This window comes from Podarcis cretensis (assembly GCF_951804945.1).
Source record: "Podarcis cretensis genome assembly, chromosome: Z".
Lineage (NCBI taxonomy): Eukaryota > Metazoa > Chordata > Lepidosauria > Squamata > Lacertidae > Podarcis > Podarcis cretensis.
The window spans coordinates 16,631,313-16,647,186 of record NC_137184.1 but is presented as its reverse complement, the minus strand read 5'-3'; the positions used below and the strand labels follow the sequence as shown (position 1 = coordinate 16,647,186).

Below are 15,874 nucleotides of genomic sequence, written 5' to 3'. Positions count from 1 at the left end.
CTGGTCAGACCCATTGAAATCAATGGACAGGACTCATTTAGGCCCATAATTTCTCCTGCAAGTAGGGTTTCATTGGACCCTCTGCAAACCAAAACACGGATGATCCTTCAGAATTTGTGTTTTTCTGAATTTTGCAATGCAGTTCTGCAACCATGTAATATTTATCCCCCTCAAAATGTATTTTTTAAAAAAGAAACAATTCATATGCTGCTGAACTGCAATCAGCTCTAGGCAAAGTGCACATAAAATGCATGTGATTAGGGTAGAATAACATACAAAAGTACATTATATTAGAGAGAACCACTTGCAAAATTGCATATAAAAATGTGAATAGTGAGAAACATTAGCATTAAAACGCTGATCAATTTCCATGATGATAATGCCCAAATTGATTTGGAGTTCAGGTGGAGACCTGATCTTAAGGTGAGGAAAATGAGAAGCTGAGTGAAGCCGAAATTGTCAGAATTGCCCATTCCTATCTGACACCTTCTTAGGAACTAAAATAGACACATTTTCTCATGCCTTATCATTCCCTAGCACTGTATCTGCCAGGGAGGGAGAGAATTGTGGTTGTTTTTGGAAATGGGGCAACTTAAGTGAGAAAACACAGATATTTGCAGGATATGTGGAAGCCGCAAGATTGATGGGAAGGCAGAGGACAGAAGAATGCTGTTTTCTTCTGAAAATAAGAGCAAGTCTCCATGTGACATACATCAGACTTCATGTGGCAGGATCTCAATCTGATTGCCTTTCAAGGTGTTCTAAGACAGTTCTCTTTTGGAGGGTGTGTGTGTGCGTGTGTTGCTGCAAGAGAGGCTTAGGCTAGCCTCGCCCATCTCAGGATGTTTTCTTCCAGGGAATGAGAGGAGGGCTTCCTGATGGGTGGAGTGCCATGGAGCCAATGATGAAAGGAAAAATCTGGTCACGGAATCCTATATTTGGAAGGAAGGCTCGCTTGTGATTCTGAATGTCAGACAAATGGCATTTCTGTCCAAAAGAGGGCAGGAGGAAGCAGTGGACACAGACCATAATATTTTTGCATCACAGTGCTTGGGGCTTGCTTTTGCATCACAATATTTATATATCCAGGCTAAGGCTTCCAGGTCAGAAGCACCCCAGACCCGGAGATTTCAGGGCCAGGATTTCAGGTTGCCAAGTCAGAAGCAACCTGAGACCCTGGGGATGAGCCTGATGATGTCACCTGAGGCCCTTCTCTGTGTCCCACCTCCCCAAGAGGTTCGGAGGGTGGCAATAAGAGAACAATGCTTTTCTGTGGTGGCTCCCTGATTGTGAAATGCTCTCCCCAGCAAGGCTCACCTGGCTCCATCATTACATGTCTTTAGATGCCAGGCAAAAACATTCCTCCTTACCCAGGTCTATGGCTGTTAAATAATCTATGGACTGTGAAAGTGTGGAGGAGAGGACTTTTATTATGATTATTTTACTATCAGGCTGCATGCCAGTACACGTCTTACTATGTTTTTCTTACGTTTTTATCATTGGTAATGTGTTTCTAACGCATGCCCTGGGAACTTTTGATAAAGTTTATAAATTAAATAAATTACTTTTATTTTATTATTAAGGACCATTAGGACTAGAATCTTGCTTTACTGAAAGGGGGAGAGTCATAGCTCAGTGATAGAGCACAGAAGGACCCATTCCAGGTAAAGGTTCCATTCCAGGTAAAGCTGGGAATAGCCCCTGCCTGAAACCCTGGCGAGCCATTCCTGCCAGTCAGTGTAGACAATACTGAGCTAGATGGCTCAATAGTTGGACTGAGTGCAGGGCAGATTCCTATGGTTTCTACCTTGGTTGAGCTCCTCGTCTCTCTGTTAGCCAAACTATGTTGCAAAAATAAATAAATAAATAAATAAAATGGCTCCACTGTCTTCTCTGCACACACATTCCTTGTACCCTCCCCTCCCCACCCGCAATTCTTTTTTTCTCTTTCTTTGCCATGGTTCTGTGGTTCTGCTGTTTTCCTCGCCCCACCACGTCCTCTGTCCCTCCTCGATTCCCCCTTCAACAACGATATGGGGTGTGGGGAGAGAGAGAGAGAGTGTATCAAAGCGGGACATATTGGATCCAGATGTGTGCTCTTGTGTGCGAGCCTTCCAGTGATTTAATTAAATTTCCCCAGACAGCCAGGAGGGGTTTCTTAATGATCAAATTTCCCTGGCTCTCTTCCTAAAATGCCCTCTCTTTTCATTCTTTCTCTCTCTCTGCCTCCCTGATGGATCGCCAAAATGCATTTTACTCAGGCCCAAACTGTCTTCAAGTCTGCAATTCCTGTCTGGGGCCAGAGAAAGCTGATAGGATCAGGATAGTAACCTCCTGCCCAGCCCTTTCTGCCCCCCCCCTTTTCTGCATTTGTAAGGTGAGCTGGGTTATTTTGCATGATAATGCCCTTCTTGTTTCACTCTGGAATTCAGAGTACATTTCCTGGAGTGGGGGGCATGGCATGGAAATACATGGGTCCCTAAAGACAGACATCCATCATTTCATTTCCTTTTTTTAAAAAAGGGCATTCCATGAAAATGATGCTTGTTTCTGAAATACAGTGCACATACATATCACACAGAAAAGAACATCAGGAGACCCTGCAGAATCAGGGCAACAGGTGTCCATATAAGTGCAGCATCTTGCTCTCTCGGTGGCCAAAAAGATGTGCATTTTGGGAAACCTGCAAACAGGAATTGAGCTCATAAGCCCTCTCCCCTTCTGTGGTTCTCAACACTGGTGTTCAGAAGCAGTTTTGGCCTACACTTCACTCAGGCCTATTTCCACACAGAAGCACACAGGTGCACAAATCCTTTGCTCATCAACTGCTCCATGTAGAGGGTGGGGAAGGTGTTGTCACCTCTCCCCTATAATCAAATGATATATCTGATGGCTAGGGATGGGGGAAGGGACACGGGTGCCGCCTAGGCCAGGGCTTGCTGATCAGAAGGTTGGCGATTTGAATCCCTGTGACGGGGTGAGTTCCCGTTGCTCAGACCCTGCTCCTGCCAACCTAGCAGTTTGAAAGCACGTCAAAGTGCAAGTAGATAAATAGGTACCGCTCTAGTGGGAAGGTAAACGGCGTTTCCGTGCGCTGCTCTGGTTCACCAGAAGCGGCTTAGTCATGCTGGCCACATGACCCGGAAGCTGTACGCCGGCTCCCTCGGCCAATAAAGTCAGATGAGCACCGCAACCCCAGAGTCGGCCACGACTGGACCTAATGGTCAGAGGTACCTTTACCTTTACCTTTAGGGATGTGGGGGGGAGAGAGAAGTTCAATTCTGCTCACATTTGAGCTTCCTGAAGCTACCTCCTTTGAATGCCCGAATTTTTCAAGGCAGTTCACCAGCCAAGTATATAAAAATGTATATGTTAGGAGAAAGGTATGCCTAAACATGCATATATATATATATATATATATATATGAGAACAACACACCAAAAATCCATTACATTAGGGGGGAAATTATTTGCAAAAATACTGTCTACAGTATCAGGCAAAAAAATAGATGCAAGTCAACAAAAAGGGCAAGCACTGTGGGAATGTGGAGAGCTGAATTTAAGACTGGAAAACTGAAAAATGGAGAGAAACCTAAATTGACATTTGCACTGATGACCGATGGAAGATTTCCCTCCTAGAAAGTTAATAACGGCTTTGGAAGGGAGCACTTCCCAGCCTGGGAGGAAAGGGTTAACCCATATTGATCCAGAGCAGACCCCAAAGTATAGTTAGCAGAGTAAAAACTTAACCACAATGCAGGGTTCCCGAAAAATAACTTGGGAGGCAATCAGCCTCATCCAGTAGGCAAATAAGCATAATGGTCACAAACCCATATTCTTCAGGATTGGCACAGTCCATAAGAAATCCAGTTGCAGCATACTTAAACTTAACACTAAGACTAAAACCTTAACACTTAAGCATATTATGTACAAAACACCACACCAGAAGAGAGACAGAAAGTGAAGCTCAGGCTCCTTCTGGCCTATTATTATAGTCAGCATGACCCAGACAAAAAAAGATAACAGAACCAGTTTGAACCAGCTGTTCAGCTTCTTTGAGGCTTGCTGGTTAGCTTGAAACTTCCAGCTTGCACCAGCTTTTTTCACACAGAGAAGCTTCCAGAACCTTCTTGAAATCATAGAATAGAAAAGATCTCTACAGTTTAAACCAATACTTTCTATAACAACAGATGTCAACCTGACACCCTGACCTCCCCAAACCCCATTTCTTATGGTATGTGTTATGTAGTGAAGTTTCACCCTGGGCCAGCAGGGGGATACTGTAGATAGTTTTCACTCAGGTCTGTAGATAGTTTTCACTCAGGTTCACGTCAGTTATTTTAGGCGGGAAACTCTGGGTTGTTGTTGCTACAATGTTGACAGCCGGCTGCCTATAAAAGCAGGCCGGCTGAGCTGTTTACTTGCCAGTTCTATTCCAGCTTACAAAATAAAGAGCTGCTTTGGAGAAATCGCTGTGTCGTCTGCTATGTCAACCCACAACTTAACAGTATGGTCCTGTAATCACAATCAAGGTGACAAATGAGCATGTTTCCAACATTAATTTATTCCTTCAGGGATGTCAACAATGACAAAGCTAGAATGAGTCAGCTCTCCCTGTCATTGGCTCTTGCGTCACCACACCCTCCAACATTTCTCCGATGAAAATAGGGATGTCCCATTCCAGAATGATTCTACTATTTATACCCCACACATCTTACTGGGTTGCGCCAGCCACTCTGGGCAGCTTCCAACATATATAAAAACATAACAAAACATTAAACATTGCGGGGGGGGGGAGAGACTCCCCTATGCAGGATTGCCTTCAGACGGCTCAGAGGTCAGATAACTCCATACGCTCCAACATTTCTCCAGTGAAAATAGGGACATCCTAAGGAAAACTGGGACATTTTGGGATCAAAGCAGAAACCGGGAAGGCTTCTCTAAATCAGAGACATCCCTGGAAAATAGGGGCACTTGGAGGATCTGCACCACTGACTGTTGGGCTTGCTTTCACCCTACCAAGTCCACCAAGACTCATTTCATTATTAATACTAACACAGGGCAGTTGTACCCCAGTGACCACCGTAGGTATTATCGTGAAGAAAGCCTATCAAGCCATTGCTTCCCCTAATTTTCCTTCAGCTTAGCTCTCATCCTGCATCTTAGCACCCAAATGGCTCCACCATGACACCAGAAACAGGGGAGGCCCCACCCCACAGCTGCCAATTGTCCCAATTTTCCAGGAACAGTCCCGGATTTACAGAAGCGATACAGTTTCTGCTTTGATCCGGAAATGTCCTGCTTTTCCTTAGGATGTCTCTGTTTTCATCTAAGAAATGCTGGAGGGTATGGAGTTATGTGACCCCCAAGCCAAGGAGATAAGTAACTATACAACCTTTAGAAGACATCTGAAGGCAGCCCTGTATAGGGAAGTTGTTTAATGTTTTACAGTCATACCTCGGGTTAGAGAGGCTTCAGGTTATGTTTTGTCGGGTTATGGACCCGCCGAAACCCGGAAGTACCAGAACGGGTTACATCCGGGTTTCGGCGGTCGCGCATGTGCAGAAGCGCCCACCACTGCAGGTTGCGAATGCTGCGGGTTGTGAACGTGCATCCCACACGGATCACGTCTGCAACCTGAGCGTTCACTGTATTATGTTTTTATGTATGTAGGGAGCTGCCCAGAGTGGCTGAGGCAACCCAGTCAAATGGACAGGGTATAAATAAAATTACTACTACTGCTACTACTACTACTACTACTACTGAATACAGTGGTACCTCGGGTTACATACGCTTCAGGTTACATACGCTTCAGGTTACATACACTTCAGGTTACAGACTCGGCTAATCCAGAAATAGTACCTCTGGCTAAGAACTTTGCTTCAGGATGAGAACAGAAATCGTGCTCCAGCGGCGGGGCAGCAGCAGGAGGCCCCATGAGCTAAAGTGGTGCTTCAGGTTAAGAACAGTTTCAGGTTAAGTATGGACCTCCGGAACGAATTAAGTACTTAACCCGAGGTACCACTGTACAGGCATGTCCAATACGTAGATCATGAACTACTGGTAGATCACTGGACAGCTGTAGTAGATCACAGTGAGGCATCTAATCATAAGCCTGCATTTTTATCAAAGCTTATATTTTTGATTAAGGCCTGTATCTTAAAAAGAGCTTAAAGATTTTCAAATGTTTATGCCAGGCAGAAGACCAGCTGCCTAAGAACCTTGGCAATGTTTATTCTCCTGGACAAGGGGCCCCCCTGATTTATAGCAGAAAACAATTCTCAAAGTCGTAAAAAGGGAATTACAGGCTGAGAGCCAAGGTTACACTGACCCTACATATTACAGAAGATAAAAAAAAGAGATAAACATAATTAAGAGTGGGTAAATAGTAAAATAAAACCATGTGCCTCCCATTAAACTTGAGCCATATTTTCCTAAGGTTGAAAGGTCAAGAGCAGTGAAAAAGGCAACTGGCTTGGCTGGAGAAGATAGGTTTCTTCCTATCTTATTTTGAGGCTGGAAACTGTTCCTTCCTTTTTTACTTTGAGAAGGTTTATTCTTCTAAAAAGCTATCTATGTTATGTATTAAATATATTGGCTTAAATGTAATTATGCAAAGGATTTAGAAAGAAAGAAATGTTAAATCCTTATGCTAGATTCTTATTTCATATAGTTGGAAGAGATCACAGGGGCCATCAGCCATCAGCCCAGCCCCCCTGCCAAGCAGGAAACATCATTAGAGCACACATATGGTTGTCAGGCCTTTGTTTAAAGACCTCCAAGAGAAGGAGATCTTTCAATGATGATGTGAACTCAAGATCCTTGACATCTGTTTAAGATAAAAATTTAAGATTAACCATTTGTTTTGGAGGGCAACAGGGCAAGGAGGGCAAGAGGTGAGCTGGTAATTAAGGTTCCTTGTTGAGACACATGTAAGATATATTACTACTTATTTGTCATTTATAGATAGAAGAATATATAGCTTTTTGTTTCCCATAAAAGGGCAAAAGGAAATGGGTGTATCTTTTGTGATTGGTTCTAGCAAACAGCCAATAGGAATGTCAACCAGGCTGATTGGACAGAGGCAGCCACAGGAGGAGCAAGGGGGCTGGATTAAGGAAATATAAGTGCTGGCCAGAATGGCAGGAGGGCAGGCCAGAGCTTGGTAACCATATACCACTGTGCCTCTCATTTATTTGTCTGACAAATAAATTATTATTTTAATTTCTCTATTGCTGCGTTGAATATTTCATTCCAGCTAAGCGTTAACCACAAGCAGGGTGCTACAACAGTAGATCTCTCTCCCCCGCCCCCAGAAAAAGCTTTGGCTCCCCCCCAAAAAAGCTCAACAATTTTGCCTGTCAATAACAATGGGTAGCTCACAGCCAGTATTTTTATAATGGGAGTAGATCACAGTCTCCTGGGAGTTGGACGTGCCTGGAATAGAACGTCCCTATTTTCATTGGAGAAATGTTGGAGAGTATGAGCTGGCTTACACAAATTCATACTAGAACACTCTCTGGGACGGAGATTAGGCCACTATGGCATGTTCAGATTCTCTCAACACCTCCCTGTCTCTCTGAGAAGTGCCCCCACCACTGACTGCATCCAACAATTGCATTTGCCTTCTTGGCAGGAAGTTCACATGTCTTCCTGGGATCAGCTGCAATCTTCCTGATGATCGCCCCCCCCTCCCCCATTTCCCATACGCTGAGTCCCCAGCCGTTAATAAAAATGCTTTCATTGCTGGCCCTTAAACGCCTGACCTTTCACATTGGACTGTTGAATTTCATTCCATTGCTGTTACTTCAGTTTGTGAGGTCATCCTGTTCGTTGTGGAAAAAAGGGAAGAAGAGGAAAATTCTGATCTTCTCCTGCGCTACTTGTTTGTGAGAATGTTATACCGGAATAAAGCCATATACCTTTCCTGTCTATTCTGGAACATCTATATAGAGCCAACCCTATCTAGCTGAATGCCTCTCCCTTAAAAACATACAAGAATCCCTACACATCACTTCTTTGGCATAACCCCCAATTCTCATCCCTGATAGAAAAGAAGGCATGCAGTGTGAAATCAAGCGCAGAATAATGCAATGCAAGAATTGGAGCATGCTTACTCAGGTGTCAGTCTATTAGAGTCAATGGAACTTTCTCACAATGCCCTATGGGAAGCCCCCAAGCACGACCCAAATGCTACAGCAATACTCTCCCCATTTGTGATTCCCAACAACTGGCTATGGCCTTTCCTCCCAAATAAATTAAGGTTCCAGTCCTCATGGCTCTAAATAAAGAGATGGCCTAAACAAGAAGCTTCCTTATACTGAGTGAGAGCATTTGGTCCCTCCAGTTCAGTGTTATCAACACTGACTGGCAGCTGCTCTTCAGGATTTCAAATAAGGATACTTTCCTGGCTCTACCTTCACCCTTGGCAAGGAACTGTATTGCCCCCCCCCCCAAAAAAAACTGCTCTACTGCAATAGTGGCATTAGAAATTACTACATTTTACATGACTTAAGTACTTGAAGGTGGGACGCAGGCAGTGCTGTGGTCTAAACCAATCAGAAGGTCAGCAATTCGAATCCCCGTGACGGGGTGAGCTCCCGTTGCTCAGTCCCTGCTCCTGCCAACCAGTCAAAGTGCAAGTAGATAAATAGGTACCACTCCAGCGGAAAGGTAAATGGCATTTCCGTATGCTGCTCTGGTTCGCCAGAAGTGGCTTAGTCATGCTGGCCACACGACCCAGAAGCTGTCTGTGGACAAACACCAACTCCCTCAGCCAGTAAAACGAGATGAGCGCCACAACCCCAGAGTCGTCTGCAACTGGACTTAACGGTCAGGGGTCCCTTTACCTTTAAAGGTATTATTTTACTGTTGTTAGCCACTCTGAGCCCGGCTTTGGCTGGGGAGGGCGGGATATAAGTAAAATTTTATTATATTATTATTATTAAGTACTTAAAGCATCCAGTGTGAGGGCAAGGCGAGGAGGAAAGACCAAAAAAAATGCACACCTTTGTGCTGATGTGTGCAGGAATATTGAGAAGCTGCAACAGCAGTGGCACATTGCCACTCATATAGTCTGATAGGACAGGTGATTTTTGCGGGTTGTAGTGGTGTACCTGTGCCCCCTGCAGGACGCAGGTGGCGCTGTGGGTTAAAGCCTCAGCGCCTAGGGCTTGCCGATCGAAAGGTCGGCGGTTCGAATCCCTGCGGCGGGGTGCGCTCCCGCTGCTCGGTCCCAGCGCCTGCCAACCTAGCAGTTCGAAAGCACCTCCGGGTGCAAGTAGATAAATAGGGACCGCTTACCAGCGGGAAGGTAAACGGCGTTTCCGTGTGCGGCTCTGGCTCTGGCTCTGGCCAGAGCAGCGATGTCACGCTGGCCACGTGACCCGGAAGTGTCTCCGGACAGCGCTGGCCCCTGGCCTCTTAAGTGAGATGGGCGCACAACCCCAGAGTCTGTCAAGACTGGCCCGTACGGGCAGGGGTACCTTTACCTTTACCTTTAAGAACGGCTCTGCTACCTGGGGATGCCATTGGGGATTAAACCCAAAGGAAAGAAGCAAATGCTCTAACCACTGAGCTATTGGTCCTTCTCTTTTCCTCTTGCCTTGGACACGGAAGGAAAGATTTCACAACAGCATTTTCAGAATAATGCTGAATCACTCAGAACTCTTCCATTTCTGCCCTCTTGCCCACTGGGAATTTGCCTGAGTCTAAAGAATAAAACCAACCCGTTTGATTGCAGAAAGGGAGCAAACAAAATAAGAGGCAATCAAGTTCCCTCCCTTGGCTTCACTGTCCAAAACATAGGAGTGCCTGGAAATTCCAAGTCTGTGATGGAAAGAAAAAGGCGAAGCCAGTGAGACTCCTACTCTATTAGTCAGTGTTGCTGCCAGCTCTCTTCCTGGCAGGGCTCCTGTGCTCTTAACAGCCTAAGTCTGAGCAGTAGAGAATAGGTCCAACAAATTTTCCCCCTGAATGGGCCTGTGGAAAAGCCAGAGAGATGACAGGCCTCTTGTATCTTTCTAACAGCTGTGCAGAAATGGCTTTTCAAAAATATACCTGTGAATGAAATAGGCTCAAATTCTTCTACATGGCCCCATTTATTTTCTGGCTGTTTCGCTCACCCTGCAGTTAAATGCAGTGTCTGAATCCCCATTTGATGCCACAGAGGAGCACCTAAATTATCGGCCCTTTACCAGGAGGGAACCTCTGGTCTGAGGGCCAAATGCAGCCCCTGCCCCTCCAGCAACTAGCCCCACTGTTGTTGGTGTTGTTTTTCTTTCCCACTCCACCCCCAACTTCAACTACCCCACTGTTGGTGAATCAGCTTAAGTGGCCAGGCTGTGGAGGATCAAGCCCACCTCTTCTGGGATCCTAAATCTGTCCATGCATCAAGGGGAAGAAGCTAGGGAGAACATAGTCAGAGCATTAGGTCTATCTAGCTCAGTGCTGCCTGCACTGACTGGCAGAAGCTCTCTGGGGTTTCAGGCAAGGGATGTTGGGATGCAGTGATGGGCATCAGCTTGAGCACCTTTAGAAGAGGATTGAAGAAATTCATAGAGGAGGCTACTAGGCACAGTGGTCATGTTCTGTGTTATGTACTGAAGTTCTCACCCTGGGCCAGCAGGGGGATACTGTAGATAGTTATGCAAATAAGGGATCGAAAGTGACATTCAGTGATTGGATAGTTTTAGAAAGTTGTTACAGTTACGCTGTACTGGAGCTCTATATAAGCAGGCTGACTGAATCCTTCAGTTCAGTTCTGTTCTGGCCTGTGAATAAACAAGAGCTGTTTGAAGAATCGCTGTGTCGTCTGATATGTTCACCCACAACTTAACATTCTGCCTCCATGGTCAGTGGCAGTAATGTTTCTGGATACCAGTTCCTGGAACCTGCAGGAGGGAAGAGGGCTCTTGTGCTCAGGTCCTGCTTGTGGGCTTCCCTTTGGGGCATCTGGTTGGCCACAGTGAGAACAGGAAGCTGGACTAGATGGGCCATTGGCCTGATCCAACAGGCTCTTAAACCCTGCCTGGAGATGCCAGGGATTGAACCTAAGACCTTCTGCATGCAAAGCATGTGTACTGCCACTGAGATTACTCTTCTTCTAAAAATTAAGATACTAGCCCTCATAGTTCTGAAGAAGAGACTGAATTAAATAATTCAAATTGAAATACTTTATTGTCACTTGTACAACTTGTATACAGTGAGATTACACGAGCCTTCCCACTCAGGTCTTTTAGTCTTAATTCCCCTCGTTTACTGATGCCCACCAAACCCAAAAGTCAGTTGCCCTGTTGTTATCTTTTCATTCAGCAGCCTAACAGGCCACAGATAGAAGCTGTTCTTTACCCTGTTGGTGCGACTAATCATGCTTCTATATCTTCTGCCTGAGGGCAGGAGATCGGAAAAGTGCTGGCCAGGGTGTGAATCATCCCTGAGAATTTTCCTCCCACTCCTGAGGCAACGTTCTTCCATCTAGTTCAGTACTGTCTACACTGACTGGCAGTGGCTCCCCACTGTTTCATACAGAAGTCTTTCCTAGCCCTACCTGGAGGTGCCATTGGTGGTTGAGCCTGGGACCTTCTGACCACAAAGTAGATGCTCGGCCACGGAGCCAAGACCCTTCCGCTAAACAGAAAGCAAGATTATTCATCATTCTGAATAAAGGGCTGAATTAAACAGGAACACTGGAAAGTCCCATATACTGAGCCAGACTATTGGTCCATATAGTTCAACGTTGTCCACACCGACTGGCAGCAGCTCTCCAGGGTTTCAGGCAGGGGATATTCCTAACCCTACCTGGAGATGCCACTGGGGACTAAACCTACGATCTTCTTCACACAAAGCAGATGCTCTGCCACTGAGCTTTGGCCATTCTCTAAATTGTGGCTCCCTCACAGTTCACTTTCTTTGCATTAAGCAGACAGACAGAGAGAGAGAGAGAGAGAGAGAGAGAGAGAGTGCAAAGGCCCTTCCATGGTGCCCTCAGCACTTTTCTGACCAGGCCTTAAGTAAACTTCTCTGAAAAGCTATCCGGCTGTCAGGAATGTAGTAGAAAGATAAATATGGGGCTGTGGGGGAGGCTGGGAAATGCAGTTGGGGTGTGATTGATGCCTTCCTGAAGTTCTGTTTGCCTCTCTGAGCAGCCTTAGGGGTATGGGTTCAAATTACTCAAAAGCCCCTCGACCTATTTCCCCCGGCCCCAGAAAACTAACCCCAAGGCAGAAGGCAGCAGCAATGCTGAGTATTATCATGGCTTTATTGCAGACAACAGACCCTTCAAATATTTGATAAGAATTTTATAACTGTTGGCAATTAATAACATAAATAAAAATACACAATAGTGCAACTGAAAAACAGAACTGCAATACTAAACGTATACATAGTTATCTTGCCTCGATAATGGATTGGATGAGAGCCAACAAACGAGCTCAATCCCGATAAGACGGAGGCACTCTTAGTGGGCAGTTCCCTAGACTGGAGTGCCTTCCATCAGTTTTGACTGGTGACTCACCTCTGCCTCTAACTGGACAGGGATAGCCTAACATCTGCTGCCTATGCTCTGGTAACCTCTAGGTTATATTACTGCAACTTTGAAGATGGTTTGGAAACTTCCACTGGTACAGAACTCAGTGGCTGAGTTGCTCACCAGGACAAGACGCTTTGAGCATAGAACACCAATCCTGGCCCTGCTCAAATCAGCTAGCCCTCCCACCAGATGTCAAAGAGAAAAGCAACTACAGTGGTACCTCTAGATACGAACGGGATCCATTTCGGAGCCCCGTTCGTATATAGAAGTAAACATAACTAGTGACGGTTTGTCTGTGCGCATCGCTTTTCGCCGCTTCTGCGAATGCGCGTGACGTCATTTTGAGCGCCGTTACTTCCGGGTTGCCGAGGAGCGCAACTCGAACGCTGCGCCGCCAGAGCACGATTTCTATTCTCATCCTGAAGCAAAGTTCTTAACCCGAGGTACTATTTCTGGGTTAGAGGAGTCTGTAACCTGAAGCGTCTGTAACCTGAAGTACCACTGTATTTTACGTTGAGAATATATTGCGGCAATGCATGATTATTCATATTTCTTTCAATAATCTAAAATAAAGAATAGTGTTCTTAACCCAGAAATAATACCTCGGGTTAAGAACTTTGCTTCAGGGTGAGAACAGAAATTGCGCCACAGCGGCGTGGCAGCAGCGGGAGGCCCCATTAGCTAAAGTGGTGCTTCAGGTTAAGAACAGTTTCAGATTAAGAATGGACCTCCGGAACAAATTAAGTACGTAACCAGAGGTACCACTGTATTTTGTTTGCCTAAGTAATCTATATAGATCATGTGTCTTGTAACAATAAATTTGGATTAATCGGTGCTTGCACTTTTATCATTCCAGCCCACCCAGGCAGGTCGTTTTAGGGAGAATGCCGTGTTCTGGCAAGAGGGTGCCAGCCTTGATCCCTGGTTCACATTCCTGCTCTGAGACCACTGATAGTTTTGCGCTGGATCTGGACCCCTGGAAAAGGAAGCAGCAGGGCTTGGTGGGGCGGGTGGATGGGTGGAGGAAGCTCACCTCCTTCCAACAAAAGGCGAATGTTTTCCGTATTGTGGATCTGAACCCCATCACTGCTGGCTAGAGCATGCAGTAGAGCAGTCTTTCCTGGGGAAGGAGGGGAAAAGTGCATAAGAACGTGAGAGGAGCCTGTATGGGGCCTATCAAGCCCAGCCTCCTGTTCTCAAGAGTGACCAACCAAATACCCCAAGCAGGAGCCAAGGAGGAAAAGGGGGAAAGGCCAAGCCCAGGAGGATGGAGGCAACTGACCATGTTTATCAGCTGCATTGACATCGGCTCCAAGTTCCAAAAGTCTCTTTAGGCAAGGGAGGCGTTCTGGCTCTTCGCTAGCCAGATCTAGGGGGCTGCTTTCATGAACCTAAGGAGGAATGGGATAGAGGAAACATAACTTGCTGCTTTTATTGATGCCTTTACTGCAGCAGTGATGAATGGAATTTCTCCTAGTTCGAGGGCTGCAGTCCCTCTTCTGCAGAAAGCAGCTGGCACAGTGAATGTGAATTTCCCCTCTACGTATATGGTCAGCTGGTTTCTACACGCACTCGGACACCTGTGTCCTTCAACCAGGCGAGCAAGAGGCATGAGCAGAGTTGAAGGATTTGTTTCCATCCAGGCAACACTCAAGGACGAAATCTGGGACCCTGCACCCTGCCTTGACCCCTGCTTTCTTGACCAACTATATCTAATCTTATCCTATTTTTCATACAAGTTATTTGGCCTAGAAAGGGGAGGAGGAGAAAGTCAACTCTCAGCCTTGTGGCAACTTTTGAAAGCTAACTTTTTAAAAGAGCAAAAGGTTTTAAACCCTACATGCACATTGCATCCTATGAACAGAGAAGCAAAATTTGGGATGGGGATGTTGGATCAGGGTCTCAATGGTTCCATATTATTGCTCTATTCCTCCCCACCCTACCCCCAGCCTGCAATGTTGTTATCAATCTCCCTCTCCCTTTGTTAGTGCATCTGCTCCTTTCACTATACAGGTGGTGGCCATTATGGGTGGGGGGGGTTGTGTTCCTGACCCCTCTATGCGTTGGCAGAGCCCCAGCCCTTTTTTCAGGCCCCTTCTGGGTCGGCAGTGACGAGCGTGATCATGTGCCAATCAGACATGCGTAAAATGGTCGCTGCCTGTATGGTTCCTGTCATACACCAAAGATGCGCCTTTTTACCCTGGCCTGATGCTCAAGATACAAGAATAAAGTGGGTCCTAAACAGATGCTATCGTAATTGATCTCAACCAATTTTTTTAATGCTTGCGTTTTAAATAGCTTGCAATTAGGCCAAATCCATGATAAGAATAATTGTCAGCATGGTGTAATGGTTAGCATGCTGTGCTAGGAGCTGGGAGTGACCAGGGTTCAAATCCCCACTAGGCCATGAAGCTAACTGGGTATAACCTTCGGCCAGTCACTGCGTCTCTTAGTTTGATCTACTTCACAGAGTTGAGAAAACCATCTGCACCACTTTGAGTTCCTTGAGTGTGTGTGTGTGTGTGTGTGTGTGTGTGTAAGGTTTGACATAAATGTTAATAATGAAAATAAAAATGGCAGCAGCTTACCCTGTCTCTCCGGTTGATGTCTGCACCTTCCTGCACCAACAGCTCTACCATGTCTGGCTTGTTCCACATCACGGCAATGTGCAAAGATGTATAATAAGTGATTGGATCTTTTGAAAACACAGAAACCCACATTTATTTATTTTTTTCACCAATTTGGCACAATTTGTTAATTTGTCACACTGAAACATCCTTACTTTTTTTCCAAGGACCTCAAGGTGACCTGGTTCCCATGCCCTCACAACAATCCTACGAGGTAGGCAAGGCTGCAGGTGAGATAGTGACCGGCCCAACTGTCGCTCAAGGGACCTTCACGTGGTTGCATGGGAAATTGGAACTCTGGTTTTCTAGTTCCACAGCTCTTATCCACTGTGCCTGACTGCCTCTCCTAGCAGGCTAACTGGCTGTTGGTTTTTAGGAAACACTGGCCCTTGCACGTTCAGGGTTGTTGTTCTGATTTTCAAGGAGCTTAAGGTGGGGTACACATTTGCAAGGCTGGCACTGAAACAACTTTTGGTGGGAGCTCTGATAAAACCCTATCAAGCAAGACCTAAGCAGCTGCAACTCCAGCCATGGAGCTAAAGCGCTGCATGCATTTAATGCTTGTAAAGAGTGGATTAAAAATTCCAGTTCAACTGAGTCTATAGATGTACAGTGGTAACTCGGGTTAAGTACTTAATTTGTTCTGGAGGTCCGTTCTTAACCTGAAACTGTTCTTAACCTGAAGCACCACTTTAGCTAATGGGGCCTGCTGCTGCTGC

General features: G+C 45.8%; 1 long non-coding RNA gene across 1 annotated transcript; it reads right to left on the bottom strand.

The window, feature by feature from the left end:
* Positions 1-13,541: 13,541 nt before the first annotated feature.
* LOC307207766 lies at positions 13,542-15,554 on the bottom strand. Its single transcript, XR_013834830.1, has 3 exons — positions 15,117-15,554; positions 13,811-13,919; positions 13,542-13,648 (listed from the first exon to the last, which is right to left on the bottom strand). It is a non-coding gene; the product is annotated as an uncharacterized lncRNA (long non-coding RNA).
* Between the last annotated feature and the right edge of the window lie 320 nt (positions 15,555-15,874).